We start from the raw sequence: 15,672 nt of genomic DNA, 5'->3' as shown, positions 1-15,672 counted from the left end.
CACAAATAAACTTTATTCCTGTGTGCTAGCTGGCAGGATTAAAAATGTAACAGCACAGTGGTATGGATTTAAACCACTGTTAGTGATAGGTCAACATGTTTCAGCCTGTTGATCTAGTTTCAGTATCAGCGGCTTTCGTCAGGACCCGGTATTATTACAATGCTGCTGCAAAATTCCGTGAAAAAACCAATATGTTTGGAAAAACTTTTTGAAAGAATGAATTAAATTTAATATCACCAGTGTTCCTGTTCCATCTTTTTTCTGGTGTCAGGTCACACTCTGGATATCTGCAAAAGAATTCACAAGTGTATTTGTCTAGGATTAGGAGGAGTAGTGTAGGGACAAGCTAATCAACTGCAGCTCTTTACTGTATCATTGTGGTTATATAATTATCATATATACCTCAAAAATACTCAGTCACTTATTTCTAGTGTCATATACATTTTGTATAGTGAACTTACCCACAAAAGTTGGATAGTTCTGCCTCACCTCTACCAGACAAGTTGCTACACGACCTTCCCAGTTACATAAAAGATACGAAAGACTTCCTCAAAAAACTATCAGCTGTGCAATGGGAAGAGAACAATCTTCTCATTACCATTGATGTACAATCTTTGTACACCATTATTGAACATAAACAAGGCTTGGAAGCATGTGCGAGTTTCTTGGCAGGACGTCCACTTCGCTTCAGAGAACATAGTAAAATGCTGGTGGACATGATGTCTTACTGTCTATGCAACAACTTCTTTGTTTTTGATGGGGTCCTGTACAGACAAACCACTGGGACGGCGATGGGTTCATGCTTTGCTCCCAGCTTTGCGAACCTTTTTTTGGGGCACTGGGAGCAAAGCATCCACTCTGACCCGAGGCTTACAGAATTCTGGCAATATGTCAATACCTGGTGGCGTTACATCGATGACCTCTTCATGATCTGGAGGGGGTCCTTAGAAATGGCACAAGAATTTGTGAAAAGGCTAAACGTGAATGACTTGAATATCATACTCACTAGTAACATCAGTGGTACCATGGCAGAATATTTGGATGTGAAGGTTGAGGTGATCAATGGACAATTACAAACGTGCTTGTACAGAAAAGCAACTGCGGGCAATAGTGTTTTGCATGCCCTGAGCAGTCATCCGGAGACTCTGAAGTGGAGTATCCCCTTTGGAGAACTGCTCAGGGCCAAAAGGAACTGCAGCACTAATGCAGCGTATGAGCGAGTCAGCCTAGAGATGACAGCCAGATTTAGAGACAGAGGCTATCCAGCCTAGGTGATAAGAAAGGCGAAATGCCGGGCGGATGGTATTTCCAGATCTGACACGTTAGAGGAAAAGGCCCCTGATATCACCTGTGAGGATGAACATACCCGTCTCATTCTTACGTTTAACACCGAACCCAAACAGATTCAAAGAATTATATCCAAGAATTGGAACATTCTCACTGCCGATAATGTGATCGGCAATGACGTCTCCAGTAGACCCCTTATAACATATAGAAAGGGGAGATCCACACGTGACATGGTTGTGAAAAGTGACATCACTGTCTACCCTAAGGTGCAGAACCTTGAGTTGGCTGGTTTCTTTCCCTGCGGCCATTGCAAGGCGTGTAGATTTAGTACTCATTAGAAAACTGTAGAGTACAATGGGATAAGAAAAGAACTCACGCAATTCCTGACATGCAGTACAAGTTACATCATTGATGTCATTGTCTGTCCGTGTGGCCTGTGGTACATAGGCAGCAGTACCAAACAGGCCAAAAATCGTGTCCTTGAACACTACCGGGCTATCTCCAACAATAATGAAAAATACCCCGTAGCTAGACATTTTGCGGAGAAACATTTCTCGAATCCTGCACAGATGAGCTATCATGTGCTGGAACAAATGGAAAGAAATCCCCGGGGAGGAGATAGGACTTTGAAACTGAGACAAAAGGAGTCCAAGTACATAATAGAGTTTCAAAGTAAGGCTCCAGGAGGACTTAACCAGGATGAGGAGCTAGCAATACATCTTAGGGACTAACCTGAGTCGAGTTAGCCTGATATGTTAGACTGTTCTTCTGGGATGTTGCTCCCTTAGTAACCCATGTGACAATTTACATTCTGTGCCCTTTTCTCATTCTCTCCTTTTCCTGTATGATTGCACTGTTTATTTTAAGAGGATGCTCCTATTGAGTTTTTAATTGACATGTTGAGTTCTGATCTTCTGTTCTCTCATGTTTTTATTCATAGATTGGCACCCAGCACGGGATCTCGCTATCACTTCACTTACCTGATGTTTCCTGGTATATGGAAAATTAGAACACCACTATTCACGAGCACGGCCACTCCCTCTTTTTGACATCACGTCAGTTTCTTAAGAGCACGGTAGGCCCCGCTGTGGGGGCAACCTTCTTCTTTTTCTGGACTTTGTTTATTGGAACTTGGACTTCCTTGATATTTCTCATGCAAAAATATTCTTTAGTGTCGTATTGAGACACTAAGTGGCATCAGTTCTTTGAGTACTGGACCTGAGCTGTGTATTTTACTAACATAGAAACTCCAGTGAAGTGCATCTCACTTATTCCCAGGGTGCTATCTCCTTGCATTGAGGCACGGTATTGCCTTTGTAGTTCACACCAGGGAGAGTATGAATTTTCTGAGAACACCGTTTTAAATAATGTATTGTACAAGCACCCAATGTGACCTCATGTTTTTCGTAAATGGTTATTTTCATAATTCTTTGCCGTTTTCAAACTATCCCTACGGCGGCGCATTAATTAATTATTTTTGCAAATAAGTGTGCACTTGCAGACTGTTATGGTACTCGATGCCACTTAATATGTTTTCCTTACATACATTGTCCTTTGCGGAAGCTGCATGAACCTTATGAGTTTTCACGCAGGGAGCTGCGTAGTTCTATGCCGTCCCTGAAACTATTGTCATGGCGGCGATTTTCATTTCATTTTTGAAAATGTGGGCGAGAATGCAGATACTGTTCAAGTTCTTTTCTGCCTTCTGAGAAAGCACTAATCTATTTATGCATTAATTTTTGCTTATACGCAGGCGTATATACAGTCTAACATATACAAATGTGAAATTATTTTTGCAATGTTTTGATCTGATTTTTCGTCATAACTTGGAACATTTATAATGTTGTACCATGTAGTCCCGTTTTGTGACCTGTTTAATGTGGACTGATACAAAGTTACATCGCACACTACAGTTTCAAAATGGCGTCGTTCTATAATGTGGAAGTCCTGTTTTCATGTTTATTCACTGTGACTTTAATAGTCGATGAAACTGACCACAACCTAACGTGATCAAGGCTGTCCGCAGCCGAAACATGTTGTTAGGAAAATAAACACCCTTGGAGTAGCAGCGGAGTTGTGTGTGATTTGGGATCTGAGAGCACCGTTATTTTGGACTTTTGGAACTTTGCACACCGGCGTGCTCGGCCGGCATTGGTGCCACCTCCCTCGGGGCCGCAAACAGCGCGCGCAGAGCGGACTTGGAAAGGATTATATATATATATATATATATATATATATTACCTACTGGCGGTCGCCAGTAGGTATATATATTTAGGATTTTTTCTCTATGGGATTTTTGAAAATTCTATGTCTAATAACTTTGGCGTTTGTGGACGGAATTGGCTGAAATTTTCAGGAAAATGGCACATTTTGTTTCTGAGCAGCCCCTGAAAATTGGGGGGGGTTCGTCAAGGGGGGGCCGAGAAAAAAGGGGGGTCCCAAAACGTGTTTTTAACATTGAGTTTTCCATAGGGCGGTTGGCCTCACTTTTAGCCCGAACGGCTGAATGGATTTGCACGAAACTTGGCAAAATTGTAGGGACTGGTAGCCCAATGTGCCTTTGCTAGGTCTCAATATATGTGCTCCAGTGGATTTTGAGAAATTAACGTTCAAAAAAAGATATATATCTGTAACAGCGGACCAGGCAGCGCTCCAGTTCGCGTACTTTTCGCGTTACGGAGCTTTGTGAAGCGAAGCTGATTGGTTCTCCGGCGTCTGTAAACATTCCAAACAGTCCGTAGCGGCCGCCATCTTGTCTCTCGGTAGGATCGAGAGACAAGAGGAGGCCAAAGCGAAGGGGCAAATGACCATAAGGGGGCATAGTAGATCCTCCCTGACCCTCTAGGTTTGATGTGGAGGTTTTAAAAGGGCCCCGCGGGGCAAAAAAAAAAATAATAATAATAATCGAACGGCTGAATGGATTTGCACGAAACTTGGCAAAATTGTAGGGACTGGTAGCCCGATGTGCCTTTGCTAGGTCTCAATATATGTGCTCCAGTGGATTTTGAGAAATTAACGTTAAAAAAAAGATATATATCTGTAACAGCGCTCCGCTTCGCGTACTTTTCGCGTAACGGAGCTTTGCGAAGCTGATTGGTTCTCCGGCGTCTGTAAACATTGTAAACAGTCCGTAGCGGCCGCCATCTTCTCTCTCGGTAGGATCGAGAGACAAGAGGAGGCCAAAGCGAAGGGGCAAATGACCATAAGGGGGCATAGTAGATCCTCCTTGACCTCTTAGGTTTGATGTGGAGGTTTTAAAAGGGCCCCGCGGGGCAAAAAAAAAAAATAATAATAATACTCGAACGGCTGAATGGATTTGCACGAAACTTGGCAAAATTGTAGGGACTGGTAGCTCGATGTGCCTTTGCTAGGTCTCAATATATGTGCTTCAGTGGATTTTGAGAAATTAACGTTAAAAAAAAGATATATATCTGTAACAGCGCTCCGCTTCGCGGAGATAAAATTATCTCTGTATTACCTAGCTGTTGCTAACACCAGTTAGCGACCGCTAGTAGGAGATAGCGACCATCTTGGGCCCCACTTTGCATGTCAGTGATATTTATCACTAATGACATGCAAAGTGGGCATGCCAAGATGTTAGCGACTGGAAACAGTCGCTAACATCGCTATCTCCTATTACCAACTTTTGGAGATATTCGCGCTAAGCGCGAATATCTCCAAAAGCTACCACCTGCCCTGAGCAGTTCTTAGCCATGTTATCCAATGGGAGGTGGATAACATGGCTAAGAGCATTAGCTCGGTAATGCATGAATATCGCTGACTTTTCAGCGATATTAATGCATTGCGGTCGTTTTTTATCGCATTTGCGATAAACCTTGATAATAGCAAGGTTTATCTGCGATAATTTCTGACGATGCTTAGCGGTAAAAAATTCGTTGCTAAGCATCGTTAGGGATAAATATCGCTTAACTTTGGTAATATGCCCCAACGTCTGTTAACGTTCGATTCGAAGGAAATCAGGAAGTGTTGAAAAACATTGTCTGCGCCATCTTGCCTTTTTTCAAATGCCACACTTTTGTCGTGCACTGCAGCAATTTTAGATGCCTTGACCAGACCCACTCTCTGCACGCTGTCGATCCTTAGCATGGCTCCCCACCCTCGCAAGCATCTCCCCCAGGCACTGGTCACCCCCGCTCTCTGTCTTATGCATGGGTAATAAACCTCCCCCCATCTGCGCTGCTCTTCCCTGAGAATCACACCCTGTGCCCGCCCGACACCTCCCTTTCGCCCTATTCACTACCGCACCCTCTGACACTCCTTTTCCTCTGTGTCCGATTGTCCAGGCCGGTCCTAGGCTATCAGCTAGCCCTGCAGATGTAGTTTATGGCCCCAGCTGTAAAGAATCACCCCTCTTCAAAGGAGTTATAGTAGATCAAGGCCCACACTCGATGAGATCCGTCACAGCACACGCGTTCCTACTATCTGAAAACCATCCTGTATTGTGATTGGGGAGGGGACCGAGCCTGAAGCGGAAGATTCCAGGGATGACTCTTTGTACATCAAAGTTTTTACAATTATGTGTCACATTAAAAATATATAGCACTCCAACAAAGTAGTAGGATTATAAAACTTTAATAACTTATAAATATATACAACAAAACAAAAACAGTAAAAACATTTAAACATTTTTAGGGAAAAAGAAGGAAGTAGCCGTCGGTTGTGCGAATAGTCCCAACGCAGCACAACGTCCAGATTTCTGGACGGCACCCAGGTGATGTTGCCTGGGTGCCGCACTGATTTCGGTATCCGGCGTGGGGCGTCGCGGGGGTGGGTCATCAGTAGCGGTCTGTTGTGCGAATAGTTCCAAGGCAGCAGAACGATGGCACCAAGGTGATGTCCAGTAAGTTGCCGCCCTCCGAATAACGGCGTGGGGCGCCCCGGAGGGGGAGGGGGGGGAGGCGGCGTGAACGGGCCTCTCCAGGTGGAGTCTCGTCTGTTGTAGTGGGGCGCCCCTTTACCGTTTCAGTTGCCATTCCGTCCGCTTTTGGTCCACTGTGTCAAAAGCCGCAATTCAGCTGAGTTGCGCCCACTCTTGCGGTGCAGCGATAGGCGGCTGTCACAGGACTCTCAAAATGGCGGCAGGCTCTTTCCTTTTTGGGCCTGGTCCACTGAAATGGCCCTGGGACACCTTGGAAATCGGACGCTTGTCTGCTAGGTCTTGGACCCCATTCTCGAAAGCGTCCCCTCCGCCTTGAGGATTCAACAAAAGTTTTGGGGGCCCCCGACTCCTGCAGGCTTCTGGTGGGGAGCGGCTGCCATGATTGCTCGCGGAATGACCACGACGGAGCCACGAGATGGTGGTGCTTTCATGCTGACGCCAGCTTCAGTCTGAAACATCCAGAAACAAGGTGGGGCTTTCATCGTTTGGGAAAAAAAAAGTTTTCATCCAATGAAAAGTGTTATTTTTAGGTCATATGATCAAGCCTTCCATCATTAGGAAAACAAAAGTAAAATGAACCAATGAAAAGTTTTATAAACAAGTCACATGACCTGTTATGTGGCATAGGGTATAAAATGCGGAGAAAATACGTTGGCACGTGAGGCGGCGTCAGTAGCGGACCGATGTGCGAATAGGCCGAAGGCAACACAACGCGCCAAGATCCAGATGGCACCGAGGTGGTGTCCAGCAAGTTGCAGCACTGGTGTGGCCATCCTACAATGCTGAAAGTCGGCGTGGGGCGCCCCGTTGGCCTGTGAGTTCGCGTCAGTAGCGGACCGATGTGCGAATAGGCCGAAGGCAGCACAACGCGCCAAGATCCGGATGGCACCGAGGTGGTGTCTAGTAAGTTGCCGCACTGGTGTGGCCATCCTACAATGTTGAAAGTCGGCGTGGGGCACCCCGTTGGCCTGTGAGATGGCGTCAGTAGCGGACCGATGTGCGAATGGGGCCAAAGGCAGCGCAACAATATTTTCTGAATAGAAGACACCACAAGGCGCTGAGATGCCAAGATCCGGATGGCACCGAGGTGGTGTCCAGCAAGTTGCAGGACTGGTGTGGCCATCCTACAATGCTGAAAGTCGGTGTGGGGTGCCCCGTTGGCCTGTGAGTTCGCGTCAGTAGCGGACCGATGTGCGAATAGGCCGAAGGCAGCACAACGCGTCAAGATCCGGATGGCACCGAGGTGGTGTCTAGTAAGTTGCCGCACTGGTGTGGCCATCCTACAATGTTGAAAGTCGGCGTGGGGCGCCCCGTTGGCCTGTGAGATGGCGTCAGTAGCGGACCGAAGTGCGAATGGGGCCAAAGGCAGCGCAACAATATTTTCCGAATAGAAGACACCACTGGGCGCTGAGATGCCAAGATCCGGATGGCACCGAGGTGGTGTCTAGCAAGTTGTCGCACTGGTGTGGCCATCCTACAATGTTGAAAGTCGGCGTGGGGCGCCCCGTTGGCCTGTGAGATGGCGTCAGTAGCGGACCGATGTGCGAATGGGGCCAAAGGCAGCGCAACAATATTTTCTGACTAGAAGACACCACAAGGCGCTGAGATGCCAAGATCCGGATGGCACCGAGGTGGTGTCTAGTAAGTTGCCACACTGGTGTGGCCATCCTACAATGGTAAAAGTCGGCGTGGGGCGCCCTGTTGGCCTGTGAGATGGTGTCAGTAGCGGACCGATGTGCGAATGGGGTCAAAGGCAGCGCAACAATATTTTCTGAATAGAAGACACCACTAGGCGCTGAGATGCCAAGATCCGGATGGCACCGAGGTGATGTCTAGCAAGTTGCTGTACTGGTGTGGCCATCCTACAATGCTGAAAGTCGGCGTGGGGCGCCCCATTAGCCTGTGAGATGGCGTCAGTAGCGGACCGATGTGCGAATGGGGCCAAAGGCAGCGCAACAATATTTTCAGAATAGAAGACACCACAAGGCGCTGAGATTCGGTTACCACCGAGGTGATGTCTAGCAAGTTGCCGCACTGGTGTGGCCATCCTACAATACTGCTCCGAATAACGGCGTGGGGTGCCCGAAGGGGGGGGGGGGAGGCGGCGTGAACGGGCCTTCCTAGGTGGAGGCTCGTCTGCTGTAGTGGGGCGCCCCTTTACCGTTTCAGTTGCCATTCAGCTGAGTTTCGGACGCTCTTGATGCTACAGCGACAGGCGGCTGCAACAGGACTCTCAAAATGGCGGCCTGTTCTTTGGATTTGGGCCTGGTCCACTAAAATGGCCCTGGGACACCTTAGAACTCGGACGCTCGATTTTTTTTTCCTTTCCTCTACATGCAAAAAAAGGTAAATGCCCGGTACGTTACACGCTTCATCTGCCACGATGTACTCTCCAGAGGAACCGAAAAAAAATATAGTTATGGTAACTATACCATGCATCGTCATATGGAGAGGTGGCACCAATTAATTATAGTGCTGCATAAAAGAGAGATTTGGAGGAGAACCCCCGACCTGCCAGTACATTCATCAAAGAAGTGGCACTGACAGCATCAGAGGCAAGGGAAACGGTCCCAAATATTTAGAAGAACTTTGGAAAGATTAAAATGACATGTTTAGATTGTGGCAAATTAATTTCATGTGGACAGATGAGTGTTACTCTAATAAATACAGCATATGAACATCATCATAGTCGATGGTTGGTAGAGACATTTTGACTATATCCTGGACCTGCCCGTCCTCGCCCAAAATGGCGTCGGAATAAATGGGACTCGTAACTCCTTGTTGTGTACTGGTTGCAGAACCTTGAAATCACGAGATACGTATGCAGTTTTGAAGCACATGGCGGGCGGGGACGAGAATTGATTGAATATTTCGACATCCCTATTGATATTAAGTTCTGATGTGTTATTGATTACTGTACTATTGAAAGTTCGAATTAACGTCACCCATAGTACTTGCCCGCAAATGTATATCTAGATAATTTTATTGTAACTGGCCCTGTCGTATTTTAATTATAAAATGTACCTCCACCGATTCCGCAACTGTTAGACACCTTAGTTCTTGCAACCTAATGGCCCGCCCGTTACGTTCCTCTACAGTGTAAATGTCTACTCATCATATACGATTACAGTTTGCTCCGTGGCCGGCCCACGTGGTTATAGGCTCGTATTTGTATAATGAAATTTTCACAATAAAAGTTTTTAAAAGAAAACATGGTAGTAGTATATACATTGGTAAAGTTTTTAATAATAGTCACTGTTTTAGAATCCTTAAAAGGCAAGTGAAATAAAGCAGACCAATTACATGAAGGGTAAAAGGTATAATACGCAGGAACGCAGTAAAGATAAATGGTCAAGGGCTGTTGTGTTTTCTACTCCTGCAACATAAAGTGATCGATAAGAATCTCATATTCAGGCGTATCGGCGACTAAGACAGCAGGTCGACCCTCTTTTGCTCAACGGCTCCGTCATGGGACGAAGAAACGCCCTTTTTCTCGAAAAAAGAATATATTTTACTTGCAGGACAGTTGTAAATTTTCCGGGAAAGTACATTAGCCTGGAACATTATAACATATATTTAAGAAAAAATAATGTTCGGAAGTAATAAAAAGCGTAATTTTTAGGTCATATGACCAAGCCTTTCATCATTAGAATAAGAAAAGTAAAATGAACCAATGAAAAGTTTTATTAACAAGTCACATGACCTGTTATGCTTACGTTACGCGCTGCGCGTCGCGCCCCGGATGACTTCCGGATGCGCTAACGCGGCGCGTCATATGACGCATTACGCGACAACGCAGGTCCAGAATATAGTCAAAATGTCTCCACCAACCAGCGGTCGGAACACAACCCCTTTCAGCAGGCTAAATAGTTCTGTTAAATGACAACAGAAGGGACAGGCAACAAGAACCATCAGTCAAAGAGGGGAGGGCTAGTTCTTCTCTACCGGGTTACATTGGGGCGCTACCGGAACTGATCGAATTGGTAGTCTACAGTGTTTCTGGATGTTTCAGACTGAAGCTGGGGTTAGCATGAGAGCACCACCATTTCGTAGCTCCGTCGTGGCCATTCCGCGAGCAATCATGGCAGCCGCTCTTTATCGTTATTTTGGGCGGGGTGGGTGGCGGAGCCGAGCTGTATTGCAGCCATCATGGTGTGGAGTTCAGTTCATCTCACTAGTTTCGTATTTGTCATGAGGGGTTGTTCCTAATGTTTCTATTTTAGCGAGGTCAAAAAGAGATCCCATTAGTGGCCTACTGATTTTGCTCGATTCCTCTTGTTTTTTTACACGATTTTTCGTTATCTGCAAAGACTAAACAGAGTATTGCGACTCTGTGTTTGTTTGTAAATAGAGAATGAATCAAAGAGAACCAATTCTAAAACAGTAAATGCTTGGATAACAATCAATCAAATGGAGAGAGAAGCAGGCACGACGTATTACAACGGGGGCAAAGGCCTGCGTTAACTACCTTTCACTATCTGCAAAGAGAGAGTACTCCTAATAGAAATGAGGGGGGGGCAGCATTCAAAGCAGATCAGTGTGCATAAACACGAAAATGTTTTTACTTACCACGTACTTGACATTCGACAGCTTATGATATTTGCTATTAAAAAAACATTGAAATTCACTGAAAAAACCATAGGTTATAGACCATATATAGTTAGGAATTAGCATTTACAAAACCTTGAAAATTCACTGAAAAAACCATAGGTTATAGACCATATATAGTTAGGAATTAGCATTTACAAAACCTTGAAAATTCACTGAAAAAACCATAGGTTATAGACCATATATCATTAGGAATTAGCATTTAAAAAACCTTATTTTACCCACACAAAACCATTGAAATTCCATATATAGTTAGTTGCACTAACTATATATCGCGCACCCGCAATCCACTGCTGATGATGTCACATATTACATCATTCATGACATGGTCAGTGACATCACTGATGACATCACTGATGACATCTCAAATGACATCACTGATGACATCACTGATGACATCTCATTTGACATCAATGACCACATCACTGATGATATAATTCATGTGACAATACAATGCATCTCCTCACATTTTAATATAACCTCTGTTTCACCCAGTGTTAAATACAGAGTATAATTTTTGAAACCATTGACACACCAATACTAGTTACTACATACGCACTCACTGATTCCTACGTCTACACACACCTTCACTCATTCACCCATACAATCATTCATACATACAATCACTCATCTTTACAACACTATCATATGCACTCATACACCTATACAGACACTCACAGTCTGCCACTCATCCATGGAGTTACTCACACACCTAGTCAGTCCTGTAAAGAATCAATGACACTTCCATTTTCTTGTCTATACAGTTAAACATAGAGCACCTTACATTTTCAAACATATACTAACACATACTTACCTTCTTATACAATCATTGATACAAGTACACATTGATCTGCACAGAGTCACACACCTCCCAGCCAGCCACACACACACTCAGTCTCCCATACAAATACTTGGGCAATCAATCAATAACCCATATAGTTACTCATATAGCTACTGATCAACACATGCAGCAGTTTACAGAACAACAGACATAATGATGCACAAATTAAGACAGTTTAGTCACTAACCCATGCACTCAGTGAGACACATTTAATCACTCACTCATACAGTCAGTCATGCACCTACTAAATCCTTCGTCCAGACACTTACACATCCACTCATTCTTCAATATGTAAGACATATTTAAACTTTACAGAAACAAAAAATCACTGGATGTTGTTATCAGTCATGTCATCAGTGATGTCATTTGAGATGTCATCAGTGATGTCATCAGTGATGTCACTGACCATGTCATGAATGATGTAATATGTGACATCATCAGCAGTGGATTGCAGGTGCGCGATATATAGTTAGTGCAACTAACTATATATGGAATTTCAATGGTTTTGTGTGGGTAAAATAAGGTTTTTTAAATGCTAATTCCTAACGATATATGGTCTATAACCTATGGTTTTTTCAGTGAATTTTCAAGGTTTTGTAAATGCTAATTCCTAACTATATATGGTCTATAACCTATGGTTTTTTCAGTGAATTTTATATATATATATATATATATATATATATATATATATATATCAAAACAAAACCCTTTCAGGCATAGAGTGACGCATATATTATGCAAAAAAGAAGGAGAGAACTCTGGGTAGTTCTCAGGTTTAGGTGGAAAGCAGCGCCTTTTAGAGCACTCTCAACACCAGCGACACTCTAGATCTGCTGTATATATATTCACGCTCAATATTCTCCCAGTCCAGAAAGAAAATACAGCACTCGCGGGGTTAGTTGCAACAGCAGCGGTTTTATTTCACAAATGGCATGTATCCAACGTGAAGTAATATAGCCGTGGATCGGCATAGGCAGCCTATATGCCGGCTGCTGGCAAGCTTCCACATTTCCAAAATCAAGCCGTGTATCGGCAACCACTCAATTAATCCAAATGTTCAAATTTATACCGGAAAAACAAACAACAAAATGCAATACAATACAATTCATAGATCAATAGCCCTATATGGTGCTTTAACAAAGTATGATGTTATAGGCTGCCTATGCCGATCCAAGGCTATATTACTTTACGTTGGATACATGCTATTTTAAGAGTCTGTCTTTGCAAGTCTAATGTTTTGCATTATGTGTCTCTTGATTTAGCTTTGTTTACATTGATTGTTTACATAAGCTTCATTTTGTCGTAATTTTTGACCAGTCCAAGATGGCGCGTGTCCTTTACTGACACCAGGGCGCCAGTCCTTCCTTCATTTCCTAAGCCTGTTGATTTGAATAAATGGCGTTTCGAGACACTGTGACTGTAAACACACTGACGAAGGTAATCTACCGAAACGCGTCTGTGAAATAAAACCGCTGCTGTTGCAACTAACCCCGCGAGTGCTGTATTTTCTTTCTGGACTGGGAGAATATTGAGCGTGAATACGTAAACGGAGCATCACCGTAAAGGGCACCCGTCTGTTTGTGCCCCGCCTGCTGATGCAACAAGGAGCGTGATATATATATATATATATATATATCAAACTTGCAGGAACCTCTGAGACGCTTTCGCGCTGATGTTACACTATGGTGCTCACTTCCTCTGACTCTTTTGGGACATGCAGCCCTTTTTAAAATGCTAGCGCTTTCTCTATGTCTTGCAGAACCCCCCCGATAAAATTCCTGACTCTTATTTCACTAGTATCGATAACGCCGTCCGCGCTCTCCTATGCACCACGGATTGCCATGAAAAAACTTTCAGTGGGATGGTACGAGGGGGGCATCGCACTACCCGACATTAAGACATACTATCAAGCATCTCAATTGGTGGCGATCAATCGGTGGGCACACGGGAATCATGACGACCCGAACTTTCGAACTGACAAATGGCTCATGGGGGCAAGGCGGTTATAACAGGGCATTATACACAAATCCCAGAAAACTAAATCTCACCGGACCAAAACTTGGCATAGAGTCAATAAACAAATGGTTTGGCATAATCGTATTACTCATGCGACACCACTATGGGAGCCTGAATTCTTCAGGCGTCTGAGTACCTCCCCAGGCTTTGACAAGTGGGACCTGATTGGCATCTCAACTGTTGGGGATATGTTGAACTTAGTGACACAAGCCACTTTCACAGACCTTCAGAAGAAGTACGAGCTCGCACAGACTGAAGCATTCTGATACTTACAGATTAGCCATGCCTTCAAAGCAGGGCTACCAAAGGGTGACCCACTTCCTGAGGCTACTATTAAATCCCATGAATAAAAAATGCCATATCCCTCACGTACAAAATCTGATTAATAACCACCCGGACCCTCTCGGGCATCTCTGACAACATTGTGAGGTAGACCTGGGCACTCTCGAGGAGGATTGGTGCAATGCCTTGGCCTCCCCTAGAGAGGTGGCCATCCCCATGAGACTGCGCCTGGTCCAGCTGAAGGTCCTTTATCGAGCCTATTTGGATACAGGTATCCTAGTCCAAATTTGCAGAAGGACAGTCCCCCTTTGTCTCCAACATTGTCAACAGGTGGGTATCTTTTTTCACATTTTATGGTACTGCACAGTGGCTCGATCATATTGGGACGCCAGTACCAAACAAATGGGAAGGGCTGGGGGTAAGACATTGACGGCCTCCCCAAAACTCTGCTTACTCAATGTATGGGACACCACCGACCTTACACAGACCGAGAAAACATGGGCCTCGTTGGGATGGGCCATTGCCAAACGCAATTTTGCACAGAAATGGGGAGCGGGAGCGATGCCTACTATTCGCGACTGTTATTATCAATGGGGTAACCCAGCAAAGTCCAGAACCTGGGTATGGTTACAGTGAATGAACAATGGTTCTGCTACAGCAATTTTCTAAAAGATCATTCCTTCTTTATATACATCCACTCAATGGAAGGGGTGTTCAATTAATGAAAGAAAACCTCCAATCATTTCGCCCAATATTCTAAAGCGTAATAAAGACACTAACAGAGTAGTGAAATGTGAATAATACATCTTAATTTAAAGAGGCATGGCATATAGACTCACACAATATTATTCAAGAAGCCATTACAAAACAAAACTCCAATGAAATTACAGTGCAGAATACAAACTGTTACATACACAAATCACAAGACAATCAAATCAACAAAAGCTTGATATTGACACATTCAGTTATATCAACATCAAATTCATAAGAGACAGTCTCTTCTAAAGATATAGAGTTAATTCAAAATTCAAAATTCAACATGGACTACAACGTTTGATTTTCATATACTTTGACGTTTTGACACCTTGTTTGAAGTGTAAAGTTTATGACCCTCGCTATGTGGTCTTCAAGATCTAGCTTTTCTGACAAATTTGTTTTAATTGTGTTCAATGGCTCGGGCTGTATTCACGCATGAAATCCCTATGGGAAATCACATGGAGAAAGGTTTTTTGGGACCCCGCCCCTTTTTCTCAAACTCCTCCCCGTACGGATTACGCCAAAATTTTTCCTGAAAGCAACTGAAGTGACTGGCAAACTAGCTTTGAAAAATATGTGAAATGTAATCCTAGCTGTGAATACCTATTGACGACAGCGTGTTAGTACTCCATAACCTTCCCCATGCCTGAACACTAAAAACCCATGCTACCCTGTCCCCTTACCCATACCTGATTCCTGAAAAACCCTTATTACTCTTTACTACCCCTACACTTACCCATCCCTGTGCCCACAAAACCCCTTACTCTATAATTATTAGTGCACAAAATTATGAACTCAAAAACAATCCCACAATAGTTGAGATAACACTTATAAAAGCTGTCCCACCAGACCATTAAAACAGACCACAAACAAGCATTCGCAATGCAGTAGGTCTCGCAATTGCGAGATTTTGAGCTACTGGCATTGTAAATGGCAATGCCTTTTATTTATGTGTTTAGAAAACCTTCAATAATAAAAGGCA

The sequence above is a fragment of the Lissotriton helveticus genome, chromosome 7 (genome assembly GCF_964261635.1).
Source record: "Lissotriton helveticus chromosome 7, aLisHel1.1, whole genome shotgun sequence".
Classification (NCBI taxonomy): Eukaryota; Metazoa; Chordata; class Amphibia; order Caudata; family Salamandridae; genus Lissotriton; species Lissotriton helveticus.
This window is presented reverse-complemented; position numbering follows the sequence as displayed.